Raw genomic sequence first — 10,276 nt, 5'->3', positions numbered from 1 at the left:
ATAAAATAAAATAAAATAAAAATCTTTTTGGATTTGTGAAAATTAAAAAGTCAAATAAAGTCAAAGATGGTGAGATGAAGAATAGAGATCGATCTGAACAAAATGTTCGATCGATCTGACAGAGAGCAAAAATATGCAGGTTTTTGGTTCAAAAATTTGGCTAAGTGTTGGAACTCAAGATCGATCGAACTTGAGGTTTGGATCGATCGAAAAAGTTATGATCGATCTGAGAACAAGTTCGAACAATGGGACAGAGAGGTGATTTGGATGCAGGTTGATGCAGGTCAATAATTTTTCGAAGTGTTGGATGCAGGTAGAAGTTCAATCGATCGAACTCTCCTTTGAGATCGATCGAAACTATGCAAAATGCTCAACTCCAACATGAAAGCTCATGCAATCCTAATCTCAGTTCCTAGCAATGCATATGAATGAAAAACAAGTATCTAGACTTCGCTAGAAATGAAATTAAAGATAAAAATGAGGGAGGAATAGGGTTTTGACACCCTACGAAATGTCGTGCTAGTCTTTAACGTCTCTATCAAGACGTTGGGCTCTTTTAGCCCGTATCAAAGATCTTGTAATGCATCCCCTCCTTGTTGGGGTGATAGATGCTTTTAACTCCACCCAACAAAGGGTTCTTTGAAAAACTTGTTAAATTTTGCTCAAAAGAAACTTCTGATCCCTTGTCAATGCAATCATAATTTTTGGGCTTCCATGCCCTTTCAAAGCAAGAATTTGAAACAACACTTTAAGAATGCAAGGTTGAAGATGATCCCTTTGAAGTGTTGGTCTTACACAAAAGCTCACTTCCTTGACATTGAAGATCATAGCATTTATCTACAACATTAACCTCTCCTTCATATTTGTCGAATGAGCTGGGTGTGGGATTGAAGATATTCAACTTCACCTTTATGTGGCCAAATGAGATCTTCATTATCCCCGTCCTACAATTGATGTTAGCATTAGCGGTTACCAAGAAAGGACTGCCAAGGATAACGGGAATTTGGCTTTTAGGATTGGGGACCGGTTCGGTGTCAATGACAACGAAATCAACGAGGAAGAAAAATTTGTCAATCTTTATCAAAACATCTTCAATGATACCTCTAGGCTTCTTAATGGATCGGTCGGCAAGTTGTAAAACTACCGATGTCGATTTTAATTCACCTAGGCCCAATTTGACATAAACCGAGTATGGAAGAAGGTTAACAGTTGCTACTAAGTCAAGAAGCGCCTGATTAATGATATGATCACCAATGATGCATGATGTGGTAGGTGAACCGGGATCCTTAAACTTTGGTAAAGTGTTATGTTGCAAAATTGAGCTCACTTACTCGGTTAAAACCACTTTTCTTGGTGCTTGGCTCTTGTTCTTCCGCTTTTGGGTGCACAAGTCTTTCAAGAATTTGGCATAAGCCAGAATTTGCTTGATTGCATCCAAAAGTGGAAGATTGACTTTCACTTGCCTAAACATTTCCATGATTTCATTGGTTTTTGCCTTTTGCTTGTCATTTGAAATGGATCCTTTTAAGGCATCCGGAAATGGAGCTTTTGGCTCAAAAACTTTTTCAACATTTTCTTTTGAAAACTCTTCAACACAAGAATTTTTCAAATCACTTTGTTTCAAATCATTTTTCAACAAAACCTTTTCAAATTCATTTTTCGGCAAATCTTTCTTCAAATCATTTTCAAAATCATTCTTCAAATCACATTTTGAAGCTTTCTCATTCACAAGATCATGTATATGCAATGAAGGAGGAATATGATAGGAAACGGGACGGGTGTCAACTCATGGTTGCACCGGTTCACTTTCTTCATTGTCCACAATCCTACCACTTTGCAAAGTAGTCACCGTATTAACACGCTCAATGGTGTGGCCTTCTGATCAGGAATGGGTTTCCACAACACATTGTTGCTTTGGTGGGGCACTCATAGGTATCTTTTCCTTCTCTCGTACATTAAGAGTGCTTGCTATTTGCCCTACTTGGGTTTCTAGCTTCACAATAGATTGAGAGTGGGAATGATGCAATTGTGTGTTTGCCTCAAGAGTGCCCAAAGCATTCAAAACTTTTTCTTCAAAGGTGGGACTTCTAGCATTTCCTTGGGAATAAGATTGGTTGGGAAAATGAGAGTTAGCAAATTGATTCCATTGTGATTGATAAGGTCTATAACCTTGGGATCCTTGGCTTTGAAGTGGAGGTGGAATGTACTTCTCTTGAAAACTGCATAGGGAAGGGTTTGAGCCCTCTCCTCGGTTTTTCCAAGAGAAGTTTGGATGATTTCTCTAACTTGGATTATAATGAGTACCATAAGGATTGTTCCCTTGGTTCACAAAAGCTGCATTGACTTGTTCATTAGGTTCATTTTGCACTTGTCCGTGAGGACAATGAGAAGTAGAATGAAGAACACTCGAACAAGTCATACATGATTCATTCGATGCACGATGAGAATGGTTAGGGAAGGAAGATACTCGGTTCGCCGAGTTTTGGTTAATCAAAAATTGATCAAACCTTTGAGATAAAGACTTTAATTCAGCGGCTATTTCATTTGAGTGGTCAACTTGATGTAAGCTAACACTCTTCCTACCTTGTGAATTTCTATCATTCTTGGATGATACTGTGCCTAATGTAAAGAATTTTCACTCATGCTCTCATAAAGACGCCACACGTCATCCTCATGCCTATCAATGTAAGAGCCACCCATGGAAGCATCAACCATGCCTTTATAATTGTCTGATAAGCTCTCAAAGAAATATTGAACTAATTACCATTTGGGCATGTCATGATGTGGACACTTCTTAAGCAATTCATTAAAGCGTTCCCATGCCTCATGAAATGTTTCTCCATCCCTATGTGAAAATTTTCGAATTGAGGTTCTCATGGGATTGGTCTTAGAAACTGGATAGTACTTCTTTAAGAACTCTTGTTGCATTTCTGCCCAAGAAGTGATTGAAAAAGGCCTAAGATTGTTAAACCAATATTTTACCTAGTCCTTTAAGGTGAATGGAAAAAGTTTGAACCTTAAGACCTCTTCTGGCATATCCGTATATTTTACGATGGAACATACTTCTAAAAACTCATACAAATGCTTGTAAGGTTCTTCACTTGGAAGTCTATGATAGTTAGGAAGCATTTGAATGGTTTGTGGCTTAATTTCATAGTGATGTGCTCTAAATGGTGGCGATTGAATGCATATGGGTGCATTATGTTCATTAGGCACATAGTGACCTCTTAAAGCAAGTGGAGGATTAGGAATTTGAGGTGCAACATGGACACCTTGGTTGCCTTGAATGATGGGAGGTGGTGGAGCATAGATTGGCCTTGGCATTCCCAATGGAACTTGGCCTTGTTGTTGTTATGGTTGGTGAATGAATGGCTTAGGCATGTCTAATGCTACTTGAATGTTCTCATGATGCACATTTGGATGGAGGATACCTTGTTGGTCTATGTGACCAAGGTCTTCTACATGGTCTTCATTATGGCCTTCCATTGATGTAGTGGATTGGGTAGAACTAGAACTTCCTCTTCCCCTAGGATTTCTAACTACGGATTCAAGATGCAAACCAAGAGAGACAAGAGTTGGTCTTAGTGATCTACGACCATGCATGCACAATGTAAAACACACAAACACAATGAATGAACAAGCACTTCGACTACACAACAATTCAATGAAACTTCCTCCACAAACACTTAACCCATACTCCTATGCTTTAACAACAATGATGCAAAGAACAATTAAGAATGCCTCTACGCGGGCTCACGATTTATCTAAGAATTTGAAAACAAGCCTCCACAAGGGCCGACGATTTAACTAAGGGATTGAGTAAAGAAAGTCTCACAAAGGTCCTTTAGCACTTCAACTCCAAATTTATATTTTAGCTTAGCAATTTTTTTAAAATTTTTAGCATTTTTCCTTGCTTGCTTAGCTCCTTTACTTGAATACTCCTTTACTTGCTTCCTAGCTCAATGTTCCTTGTCAATCAAGAACAAACACAATAAGTAACAAAAATTGAAAACAAAGTAAATAAATGATCAAAAGAGTACTAATTCCTGATTGATTCCATAAATACGACGTTGCCTAATCCCCGGCAATGGCGCCAAAAACTATGGTGTGTCGTCCTACCATAAGCTTAAGAGTGTGCATTAAGGCGAGGACCAAGTTTTACATTTATAAAAGCCACTACTACCTTCACTAAAAATATAGTTAGGGTGAGTAGGGATCGTCCCAAGGGATTGGAGTTCAATTTGGTTGTGAATCACAATTAGGGTTAGTAGGTCGAGTGATCAAACAAATAGTTGGTTGGTTGATTAAACTAGAGAGCAAATTAAACTAAATAATTGAATGCAATAAAGAGTAAGTAAGATAGAGAGATCTTAGGGTTTAGAGGTCACCACCAAACAATACTTTTCTACACCCTTAACAAGTGACTAATGAGGGAAATATGTGTTGCAATATTGATGTGTGTATGTGTTTAGTTGATTTAATTAGCAAGGATGACCAATTAAGTATATATTGTCTAAGCAACATGTGAAAAACACAATATATCTAACAATTAAGTATATATTGTCTAAGTAGCATGTGAAAAGCACAATATATCTGGTAAGTCATTAATCCTTTCATTAAGCTCACAAGCCAAATACACCACAAGGTTAGAGACATATGCTACTTGCATTCAAAAGTATGGAACATTAAACAACAAGTATGGATTGTCTGCCCATCTAACAACTATACTATCACTACACTACAATTAAGCTAATGACATGAAATTAAACTAATTAAGCTAAGGGAGAGGCACAATCAATCAAGAAATGAGCATGAACCATCAAGAAAATTACAAAAGCATTCCATTAAGCACTTTATTTTGACAATCTCTAGATCTATGGCATTAATACACATAGACATGCATCAATAACACATGAAATAGAGACAAACACATGAACATCTATTCTAGCATACATAGACATATGGATAGAATGAAATGATCAGTTGGAAGTATTAAAACACATAAATCATTGAATAAACAAGATCTATATATATAAAAGTGCCAAAACATGTATTACAACACTAATCCCTCAATAATACACAAAATTAAGATGTAGAAAGCATGCTTGGGGCTAACTCTAGCCCCAAGAGGATGTCTAGCCACTCATGGTAATGCTTCTCCAACCCTCAAGGGCAAACTCCATGGAAGAAATCTACTCCTTGGTTGATGAAGAGCTCCCAAGCTTGTGTCTCTAGCCTTCTCCTTCTTTCTTCTTCCCTAAGAATAGCCTCTATTGTGATAGATGGATCCTCCTCAAAAAGTGCATCATATTCCATATATAGGTAGGTCAGGTGATACACAAAATGAGCTGGGGTCGTGCACAAAATATTCCCCAATGATAGGATAAGGACAGCTTTCAATGAGCTGGAAATTTAACTTTTTCGCACTAGAGGAAGTTCATTCGATCGAACCTTGGACTTGGATTGATCGAACATAGCTGAGATCTATTGAACTGAAGTTGGATCGATCCTCAATGGCAGCTCCTTTTTGGATAAAAACAAATCTGAGATATTTAGAAGATATTTTTGGGAAAAGGATAAAAGTAGTTGGTAGGGTGGTACAACAAGATAAGATCAATCATTTGGATAAGGACAAGGTAGTTTGATTAATCGAAGAATGATGTTGGATCGATTGAACTTTTGAGATCTCTGAAAATGTCATTATGGCTCAGATCCATCTTGAAGTACTGAGATCGATCATGTTGGATCAATCGAACTTTGATCTGAGATCGATCGAAAATGTTGAATTCCACCTTTTGCTTCCACTTAGCTCCTTTCTTTGATTCATCCCAGAATTACTTCATTTTTGCTCTTATTTGGCTGAGTTAGCTTATTTTCGGGATAAGTGCCTGAAAATATAAATAACACGAAATCAATCTAAAATGGTAAAGTAAGATAGATAAAGGTACTAGAATGCCTAAGCTTAAGGGGTTTAAATACGCACTTTTCAGCGCTCATCAGATACCTGAACCTGCTCAGGATGAATACCTAAAGAATTGGTTCCTTCAATCATGTAAGTTTGCCCTTTCAGGTTGGCTATTAGCTGACTTTGCAGCTTTCCATCTTCTCTTCAAGATAGAGTACTCGTTATTTGCCCAACTTGTACCTCTAGCTATGCTATGGCTTGAGAATGAGAATTAAGAAGTTGGGTGTTGGCTTTAATTTCACCAAGAGCATTGAGTACTTGTTCCTAAAAAGTAGAATTTCTAAGAGGAGGTGGAAGATTAGGAGCTTGAGTAGATTGATTCCTAAATTGAGGTAGACGGTAAACACCAGATTGGTTGAAAGAATTATTTTGTGGCATAGGATTGGATTAATTTTGATACTGCCCCTGAGACTGGGAAACAGTATTTCCTTGATTTGGATTACGCCATGACAGATTGGGATGATCTCTCCAGCCAGGTTTATATGTAGAAGAATAAGGATTATAGGCAGGCCTAGAGAATGCAGCATTTACTTGCTCCTGTGGGATCTTAGATGATTGTCCCAGCATAGGGCAAGTGTAAGCAAAATGGTTAGAATTAACACAGATGGAACAAACTTCCTTTGGTAAGGCAGTTTGCGGATTAGCAACAGGAGCAAAGCCAGATGATAGGATTTGATCGAACCTATGGTTCAAAGCTTTTATTTGAGTGGCTAACTCACTAGATTTATCTACCTCATAAATTTTTTCAACCTTATGCATTCCTGGTGAAGACCTAGACCTAGAGGAAGAAGCATGTTGCACTGAGTTTTTACTTAGGGCCTCAAACAGTTCCCAAGCATCAGCTGGACTCTTACGCAGAAAAGCTCCATTGCTAAAAGCATCAACCATGTTTCTATACGAGTCTGTAAGATTATCATAGAAGATTTGTATTAAGTTCCATTGAGCAATACCATGGTGTGGACACTTTCTTAGAAGATTATTACACTCTCTCATGCATCATAGAGCTGTTCTCCCGGGATTTGGAAAAATGCCATGATTTCTCTTCTCATTTGTGTGGTTTTACCCACAGTGTAATACTTCTTCCAGAACTCCTATTGCAACATGTCCCATGAAGATATGGAATTTGTTGGAAGGGAGTGCAACCAAGTTCTTGCTTTATCTTTGAGAGAGAACTGGAAAAGACGCTGAATGAATCATTGGATAGAGTGGTCAACTTGGTAGTTGAACACAATTCCAAAAACACATCTGGATCCTTTGTTGCATACCCATGAAAGGTAGAAAGCATTTGGATCATAGCAGGCTTGATTTCAAAATGGGTTGCATCAGCATTCGGAAAAACAAAGCATGAAGGGGAAGTATATGTGGTAGGAATGAAATGATCCCTTAATTGTGGTTGTTGTAGAGGAACAGGTGGAACCCATTCTCCATTACCATTACCATTATTACCTGGTGCATTATGTTGCTCAGCCATGTTATCAGAGGAACTATTAATATTATTCAAATGTTTTTTAAGCTTTCTTAATTAACTTAAAGTTCTCTCTATTTCAGGATCATGCACTAAAGGTTTTAACCAAGTTTGGCGAGTTAACATGCACTGGTTCCACTAATCCTAACAGTAACAAAAAGAAAATATTCCAAGTAATAGAAAAATAATAAGAACTCACAAAAGGTTTAATAAACCGAAGCTTTTCTCCCTCAAGCATCTTTGCCCTCACCGCTAATTTGTACCTGAAAAGAAAAAGAAATAAGATGAGATATCATAAAGTCCAAAGACTGGTAAACCAAAATAACTAATTAAAAACTAAACAAAAACAATCTCCCCAGCAACGGCACCAAAAATTGATGTGTCTCTCGCAATCGTACGATATCGTGTGGGATATAGCTTTATGCAAAGAGGATGTCAAACCCACAGAAAGATAGAATTTGAACTTAGCCTTTAAATTAGGTTTATGGTTTACAGAAACTTGGTTATAGAGTCTGTTGGTTGTCACGATTTAATAAACTTGAATTAAACAAAATATTAAATTAAAGCAAATTAAACTAAATTGAATGATCAGAGAGGGAAGATCTTAGGGCTTTGACTTCACCACAATTGTTATACTATGGTCAATTGAATTAAAATCTGGGATTTTAACCAATTCCTTTTTCAAATGAACTGAACTCAATAACATTCGTTCAGTTCGGAGTTTAAAGAAAGATGTTTTACAAATTTAGCTAACTATAACCTATCTGCGGTTAGCGTGGACTATTCACCTACCTACTCTACCTACTTTAACTACTATGTGAATGAACCACCTTTCCTAAGCATAGATTATGAAAACGTTCATTTGTAAAATTCATTGGAACACCATTACATGACCTCTATCCTTGTGTCCGGTAGGGCTCCGCCAGATACTGTACAACGAGGTAGGTTGAGAATACAACATAAATTATTATATCTAAGACATGGTAATAACAAGTTATATTCTACTAAAGCATGAAAAACCACTTGAGTTGTCTCAAGTGCTCATAGTCATAAAATCAAGAAAACATAATATACTAAAATAAACCCAGAGTCAAAACAATCAAACCATAATGTAACGTTGGTTTACATCAGTGCCCTAAGAGAGGGATTAGCTACTCATGACAAGGTTGGATAGCATCTGTGTTGAGTTCATCTTTATCGTCACGGACGGCACCTCTTTTCTTAGGATCTGCACTTTCAAGGCTATACCACACCTTCAGCCTTTTGAATAATATGTAAAAGAGATTGGAATTTCGGACCTCTTCTATCAAGGCTTCTTTTATAGAAGAAAATGTGTATTTAGTGGGCTTTTAGGTCTTCTGGCCTAACTGGAATGAGATACAGTGATAAAAAGAGGAATCCCGCAGCTTTTAGTCTGATATGTCATACATTGCTCGAACTTTAGGAACGGATACTCGAGCTTTAGGACGGATGCTCGAGCTTCAGGAACAAATGCTCGAGCAATACTGGATGGATGCTCGAGCTTCAGTGAATGGTGCTCGATTATCACATTGACACTTAGCCAATTTTCTTTAACTATTGTTGAAGCGTCTTTTTCTTTTAACATTGCTCGATCTAAGCTTCTTGGGCTCGATCACTAGGTACCAAGCTTGAGCATCTAGGGCTCAATGCTCGAGCATCAAGAGATGATGCTCAATCCTCTATTGATAGTGCTCGATCATGGAACTGATGCACGAGACTTGGGAGCATAGCCTTCAATCATTTTTTTCTAATGCCTCATGCTCGAGCTTTAGGGTCAAGGCTCGAGCGCCTTTGGTTAAGGCTTGAGCACCCTTACAGGAAGGCTCGAGCATCTTTGCAGTAAGGCTCAAGCATCAAGATACTGATGCTCGAGCATTTAGCCTTGTTGACTTTTCTTCTTTTCTTTATTGAAATGCATGAGCCTTAACACTTTGGCTTAAGCTCTAAGGCTTCAATTGCTTCAAAATTCACCAATTCAACTCTCGGCTTGCTCTGAATGATCGGCAACGACTCAGTAAGCTTTGATATTAGCATAAAGTCCCGGTTTTAATCATTTATCTGGGAAAGTACTTGAAACACATATTAAGCATAAATTAGTCTAATAATGGATATAAGTATCACTTTAGACCCTAACATATACATACTTAGGGGCTTGAATATGTATATATTCAGCACTCATCAGTGTTCCCAAAAGAATACTGGTAGACTTGAATAAATGATCATCGATCTTACCATATCGAGTAAGGTTCTACTCCTTTTTTTCACAATACCATTTTGTTATGGTGTGCCTAGTGCAGAAGTTTGTGATATGATCCCATTTATAGGACCACATACATCTGTATACACTAACTCTATTACCACTTTAGATTTTATACCCCTTGGCCTTAAAAGGCCTTTTTAGTCATTTTGCCCTCTAAATAGAATTCGCAAATTGGAAGTGATTTAACCATTAAAGAGCCCAAAGGCCCATCCTTAAACAGTATTTAGATCCTATTTAGATTAATATGACCAAATCGCATATACCAAAAATATATGGAGTTATTCGAAGGAATCTTTCCTTTTAATGGTAAGATATTCAAAACATCAATTATTTCAGTATCATACAAGGAGTGATATGTAGGAATAATTATATAAAAACCATCCATCAATATACCAGAATAAATAAACCTTTTATTTTTATTTATTAAGGCTTATGAATCAAAAGTATTGAGAACCCATATTTTGAAAAAACTGAAATAAAAATCAAGTCTCTTCTACTCTCTAGTACATAAAGACAATCTTTATTAATAAACTTCTATCATTTATTTCAAAATAACTACTCCTAT

The 10,276-nt window shown here is 37.2% G+C and overlaps 1 pseudogene; it reads left to right on the top strand.

The window, feature by feature from the left end:
* Positions 1 to 2,773: 2,773 nt before the first annotated feature.
* On the top strand, positions 2,774 to 2,872 carry LOC132287279 (small nucleolar RNA R71; annotated as a pseudogene).
* Positions 2,873 to 10,276: the final 7,404 nt, after the last annotated feature.

This window comes from Cornus florida, unplaced genomic scaffold, assembly GCF_030987335.1.
Source record: "Cornus florida cultivar Cherokee Brave unplaced genomic scaffold, ASM3098733v1 CherokeeBrave_3.0.0_Hap2_Chr11, whole genome shotgun sequence".
In the NCBI taxonomy this organism is placed as follows: Eukaryota; Viridiplantae; Streptophyta; class Magnoliopsida; order Cornales; family Cornaceae; genus Cornus; species Cornus florida.
This window is presented reverse-complemented; position numbering and strand designations above follow the sequence as displayed.